Source organism: Macaca fascicularis, chromosome 7, assembly GCF_037993035.2.
Source record: "Macaca fascicularis isolate 582-1 chromosome 7, T2T-MFA8v1.1".
NCBI lineage: Eukaryota > Metazoa > Chordata > Mammalia > Primates > Cercopithecidae > Macaca > Macaca fascicularis.
In genome coordinates, this window is record NC_088381.1 from 21527920 (window position 1) to 21534753 (window position 6834).

The 6834-nt window shown below is 45.3% G+C and overlaps 1 non-coding gene across 1 annotated transcript; it reads right to left on the reverse strand.

The window, feature by feature from the left end:
• Positions 1-4925: 4925 nt before the first annotated feature.
• On the reverse strand, positions 4926-5082 carry LOC123574874 (U1 spliceosomal RNA). The gene has a single exon (XR_006700057.2). It is a non-coding gene; the product is annotated as a U1 spliceosomal RNA (small nuclear RNA).
• Positions 5083-6834: the final 1752 nt, after the last annotated feature.

A 6834-nucleotide genomic window follows, 5' to 3' on the forward strand; every position in this document is an offset into this window, starting at 1 on the left:
TTTGTGCCACTCTCCCCTTGTTCACTGGGATTCTGCCACACTGCTGATTTTTCATGATGGTCTCTCCCTCTTGGACTCCACGTTTGTAGTTCCTCCCACCTGGAACATACAATCTGCCTCCCTAGTCTCACTGCTGTCACAACTCAAATCTCTCAAGTACAGCTTTAGCTATCACTCCCGCAGGGCAAACTTCCCTTGCTTTCAAGTTAGACTAGATTCCTTTGCTACACACTTTCATGGTTTTCTTTTCTTTTCCTTCATAGCCCTTACCATAATTGTGTTTGAGTCATACTTCTACGATTATCTGCTTAATGGCTTCTCCTCCCCTAAGTGGGGACTGTGTCTGTCTTATTCATTGTATCCCCGGCACCTTGTACCAGCATGTCATAGACACTTATTACATAGTTGCTGAATAACTGTATGAATGATTCCATCCCAATATGGCTCCCACTCCCATCTTTCCACCATAACTCCTTCTGCATGATTACCAATTACCTCCTTGTTGCTGAACCCACTAGATATTATTTGGTTTCCATCTTGAATTCTTACCAGTATTAAACACTTGACCACTTTTTTCTTTTTTTGTTTTTTTGAGATGGAGTCTGGCTCTGTTGCCCAGGCTGGAGTGCAGTGGCCGGATCTCAGCTGACTGCAAGCTCCGCCTCCCGGGTTCACGCCATTCTCCTGCCTCAGGCTCCCGAGTAGCCGGGACTGTACAGGCACCCGCCACCTCACCTGGCTAGTTTTTTGTATTTTTTTTTAGTAGAGACGGGGTTTCACCGTGTTAGCCAGGATGGTCTCCATCTCCTGACCTCATGATCCGCCCGTCTCGGCCTCCCAAAGTGCTGGGATTACAGGCTTGAGCCACCGCGCCTGGCCACTTTTTTTTTTTTTTTTTTTTTTTTTGAGACGGAGTCTCGCTCTGTCGCCCAGGCTGGAGTGCAGTGGCCGGATCTCAGCTCACTGCAAGCTCCGCCTCCCAGGTTTATGCCATTCTCCTGCCTCAGCCTCCCGAGTAGCTGGGACTACAGGCGCCCGCCACCTCACCCGGCTAGTTTTTTGTATTTTTTAGTAGAGATGGGGTTTCACCGTGTTAGCCAGGATGGTCTCGACCTCCTGACCTCGTGATCCGCCCGTCTCGGCCTCCCAAAGTGCTGGGATTACAGGCGTGAGCCACCGCGCCCGGCCAACACTTTTTTCTTAAAACACTGCTTTTTGTGCCTTCACTTTCTCTCAGGATCCTTTGCTGGTTCCTCTTCACTTTTCCTAGTTCCTTGATGTTGGATGCTCAGAGCTTGGACCTGAGCTATGTCCTTTTTTAAATTGTATGTTCAGTCCCTCAATTATCTTGTTCTCACTTACTGTTTTCAATGAAGTCTATATACCAATGACTTCCAAATTTTATCTAGACCTTCAAGTCTAGACTTTCCCAGTCTGCTATATAGCATGTGCCCTATATTGCTTGGTCACTTTACCTGGATGCCTGCTATAGGCATATGCTATAGTTTAGACGTTTGTCCCTCAACAGCTCGTGTTGAAATTTGATCCCAAAGTTGAAGGTACGGCCTAATGGGAGGTGTTTGGGCCATGGGCGTGGACAATAGATAAATAGATTAATGTCATCCCTCTGGGGTTGGGGAAGTGAGAGTGAGCGAGTGAATCGTTGCTCTGTTAGTTCCCACCAAAGCTGTTTGTTAAAAAGAGCCTGGCACCCCCCTACTCTCTCTTGCTTCCTTTCTCGCCATGTGCTCTCTGCACACCTTGGCTCCTCTTTACCTTCACCATGAGTGGAAGCAGCCTGAAGCCCTCACCAGAAGCAGATGCTGATGCCATGCTTATCATACAGCCTGCAGAACTGTGAGCCACATAAACCTCTTCTTTACAAATTACTCAGCCTCAGGTATTCCTTTATAGCAACACAAAATAGACGAAGACAGAAAGTTAATACTGAGGAGTAGGGTGTTGCTATAAAGACACTTGAAAATGTGGAAATGGCTTTGGACTAGTTAATGGGCAGAGGTTGGAAGAGTTTGGAGGGCTCAGAAGAAGACAAAAAGACTAGGAAAAGTTAGGAACTTCTTACATATTGGTTAAATGGTTGTGACCAAAATGTTTATAGACATATAGACAGTGAAGGTCATGCTGACAAAGTCTCAGATGGAAATGAAGAACTTATTGGGAACTGGAGCAAATGTCACCCATATTATGCCTTAGCAAAGAACTTAGCTGCATTGTGTTCATGGCCTAGGGCTTTGTGGAAGGCCAAATGTCAGAGTGATGACCTAGGGTATCTGGTGGAAGAAATTTCTAAACAGCAACGCATTCAATTAGCGGCATGCCTACTTTTAACAGCTTATGATCAGATACAGCAGCAAAAAGAATGAGCTAAAGGTGGAATTTCTAATTAAAAGAGAAACAGAGCAAAACAATTTAGAACATTTATAACTTGGTCATGTGGTAGAGAAGGAAAGAATGTTTTCAGGTGAGGAATCCGAGGGTGATGTGGAGCAACCACTTGCTAGAGAGAGAACCATGGATAAAAGGGAAGCAGGTGCTAATAGAACAACGGGGAAAAGGCCTCAAAGACATTTCCAAAATCTTTGAGGTCATCCCTCCCATCACAGGCTCAGAGGCCTATGAGGACAGAACGGTTTCAGGGGACAGGCCTGGGGTGCTTTTGCCCTATGCCACCACAGGATATGGGGGGCATCCCAATTGCTCTAGCTCTAGCCTGAGCCCAAACACAGCCCCGGGTACCACTCAGGCTGCTGCTCCAAAGAGTGTAAGCCTTAAGTTCTGGCAGCTTCCTCATGGTGTTGTCTGCAGGCTCCCAGAACGCAAGAGTGGTAGAGGCTTGGCAGCCTCCACCTCGATTTCAGAGGATGTATTGGAAAACCTGAGTGCCCAGGCAGAAGCCTGCCACAGGGTCAAGCCACTGCAGAGAAACTGTACTTGGGCAGTGCCTAGTAGCTGAGGAAGCAGGGCTGCTGCCCTCCACCCTAGCATTATGGAGTCACCAGCAGCATGCACCTCAGTCTGTGAAAGCCTCAGGCACTCCACTCCAACCCACCCATAAGAGCAGCCATGTAAGCAGCGCTCAGCAAAGCCATAGGGGTAGGGCTGTCTGAGGCACTGGGAGCCCATCCCTCAAACCAGTGTGCCCAGAATGCGGGACATGGAGTCAAAGTGTATTTTGGAGCTTTAAGATTTAATGTCTGCCTGTCTGCCCTACTGGGTTTCAGACTTGCATGGGCCTGTGACCTTTCTTTGGCCAATTTCTCCTTTGGGGAATGAAAATGTTTACCTAATGCCTGTACAACCATTGCATCTGAGAATTAAATAACTTGTTTTTGATTTTACAGGCTCATAGCTGGAAGGAATTTGCGCTGAGTCTCAGATGAGACTTTGGACTTCAGACTTTTAAGCTGATGTTGGGACAAGTTAAGGCTTTTGGGACTATTGGGGTAGAATGCATTTTGCATGTGAGAAGGACATGAGTTTGGGGGGAAAGGGGCAGAATGTTATAGTTTGGATGTTTGTCTCCCCAAGCCTCATGTTGGAATTTGATCCCAATGTTGGAAGTGGGGCCTAATGGGAAATATTTGGGTCAGGGAGGGTGACCTCTCATGAATGGATTAATGCCCTCCTGGGTGGGTTGGTGGGGCAGGTAAAGGGACGGAGTTCTCACTCTATTATGCTGGTTGTTATTTTCCAGGAAACCTGGTTGGTAAAAAGAGCCTAACACCTCCCTGCTCTCTCTTGCTTCCTCTCTCACCGCGTGATCTCAGCACATGCTCACTCTCCTTCCCCCTTCCCTTCTGCCAGTAGTGGAGGCAACCTGCAGCCCCTCGGCAGAAGCTGAGCAGATGCTGGCACCATGCTTATTGTATAGCCTGCAGAACCATGAGCCATATAAACCTCTTTCCTTTATAAATTACCCAGCCTCAGATATTCCTTTACAGCAACATAAAATAGACAAAGACACCATCTCAAACTTGGCCTACCCAAAATTACACGTTTGATATTTTCCCCAAATGTGCTCCTCAACAAATCTCAGCTGAGAGTATCTTCATCCATCCAGTTAGTCATGCCAGAAATCTGGGAGTCAGCCTTTCTGCTATCTTCTCCTCAACTCCCATAAGCTAACCCTTTACCAAGTTCCATGGATCCTACCTCCAAAATAAATCTTGAATCTGTCTACTTCACTCTACCTTCACTTCCACCATTTATCCAAGTCCAAATCACTATTCTCAGCTGGCATATAGCAGAAACTTCAACCGGTCTCCTTGCTTCCATTCTTCCTGTGCCACCAGCACTGCCACCACTACCAAAGAGCCTCTCTCCTTGGATAGTTCTAGACTAAAATTCCTGCTCTCTAACTCTCTTTTCCTAACTCTTCTTAGTGCTTTCTTCAGGTTTGTTAATGGAAAGTATGTTAATGGTTCCTCAGGGTGGCCTCTATTAATCTCTTTTATTGAATGTGGATTTTACTAGTTTAACTTTCATTGTCAACCTTATTTCCAAGTTCTTCAAGAAATTTTACGGTTTTTGGTTTTTCGTTGCTCCTTTCGTTTGTTGGGAATAGCTAGGGGTGAGTAACTGTACAGCTGATGAAGCAATGGAGAAAGCCATAGTCAGGATTTTATAACTGTTCTGACCTTTGGGACACCAAGGACGTATGGCACACTGATTTTTCTTGTTAGTACACCATGTAATTCAGACCTGCAATAACCCAGTATCTGTGATAAGTTAAGGGGAGGCTGATAAGTCACAGACACTGGGCTATTGCAAGTTATCCAGACCCAGTAACTGTGATGCGTTAAAGTCTCCCCTAGATATATGACTCCACAGGATTAATTTTTAATTAATTATATTTAAAACTCCAAATAAGTTTTTTTCTTTTTCTTTTTTTTCCCCAGGAGAAAGGAGGAATGCACTTCCTCACTATCACAAATTATGCAGTCGAGTTTCCCGCATTTGGGGAAATCACAGGGGTAAGCACACCTATGGAGTGCAACGGATGAGCCTCGCCCTGGGAAAACCGCATTCCTGATCATGGCATCTCCCCTGCCAGGTAAGAATCCAAATAGGTTTTTACATAGAGATTTATCAACAACTTGTTAGTTGTATTCAGTGTTGAGAGTGTTTCAAAGTGCTGTGCTGTCTGGGAAAGTTAAGCAGAGGCCCAGAGAAGCTGTGCCAAGCAGGCCACCAGCAAAGGCAAAGGCAGCATTTAATAGCTTATTCAGTAAAATGCCTGGAAAAGTCTGTTCCTCAGCACTATGAATGCTGGTCTTTGTTAGGAAATTATGCAGAAGTGTCACAATACTATAATAACAACTTGATTTTTTTGTTTTTAAAATGTCAGTTTCTTAAGACTCCTTATCAAGTTCTTCTGCTCTGAAAAAACAGAATCCTTATCAATTCATCCTTTTACCTTCTCTATAAACAGCCCTAGTCATAGAATATATTTCTAAATTTGCCTTCCCCTCCTCCAAATCTCTGCTACCAGGCAACAACCTTCAAGACAACTTTAAAGTGTTACTGCTCAGGAGAAAACAAATACAACTCCAGTGTGGCCATTACGTCATTATTCCAGTGGCTTTTCTTTGGTTCTGTTTTCATAATTTAAAGTCCAAGAAGTATCTACTTAAAGTGGCCCTCAGCTCTTAAGCTATTCCTGGGGTCTTCTCCTTCAGCTTCACCCGTTGGAAGGACATGCTTAGAAGACAGTGAGGAAACCCCACAAAGCAAAGAGGGTTAAACTGGATTTTAAATTCAGTGGGTAAGTGAAGGCAAGTACCTCATCTCTCCAAGCAAGACCTTCTTAGCTGCTAAGTGCAGGAGCTCCTGGAGGAACCAGTCATGCACAGCTAAGAGCTATGGGAAGTATCTAAAAGCAAAGGACCTGACTGATTCTATAAGCAATCCCTGCAAAAATCCATTCCACTGCCTTGTACATCTTGTAATGCTCTCCCACCCTGCACCTACACGTGCACGCATGCGCGCGCGTGCAAACACACACACGCACACACACACACACACTTCCCTTTTTGTCATTATTGGAGCTCCAGAACTTGATCTGTCTTCATCATCAAATTTTTGGGGGGCTTCTATGCTGTATAGAACACTTTACCACATCCTGGTGAAGAAATGAGGCCTTGTCATCAGTGGGATTCCAGTGCATTTGGGGAAGGGGTGATTACTGGTGAAAGTACAGGCTGTGCCCTATCTGTTGGGCAGGTCAGGCGGAGACAACTTCAAGGACTGGGGCAAAGTCTACTGGATTAGGTAAGAGGATTAGCAGTGTGTCTGTGAAATCACCATTGCAAAATCATAACTGAGACAGTGAGAGATCTAACCTAAAATCTTGCTTCTAACCTCCAAGCTGTCCTTGTTCATCCCTGGTCTGAACTAACTTCGAGGGAATCTTAGATTTTAATTTATAGTTTAAAACAAAGATAACAGTGCTTCTCCAAAACAAACCTCCTTCTTGCCTGGGGACTAGACTGCCTTTGTAAGATTAATTAATTAGCCACAAGAGTAGAAATTATGCTTTAGGAGTCACGCAACTGGAGACTGCAGGATTCCGACCCTCCCCAAATTGCTCCTGGGGATAACATCACTATTGTAAAATGAAATGTTAGTGCTTTAGATATTTTGCAGACCCTGCACTTGATAGGTCAGCTGGCACCACCCAGATGCATAAACTGGCTCATCTGATTTTGGGGCCCCTCCCCAGGAACTGACTCAGCCCAGGAAGACAGCTTTGACCCCTTATGATTTCACCTCCGACCCAACCAATCAGCACTCCTGACTCCCATGGTGGGGTGT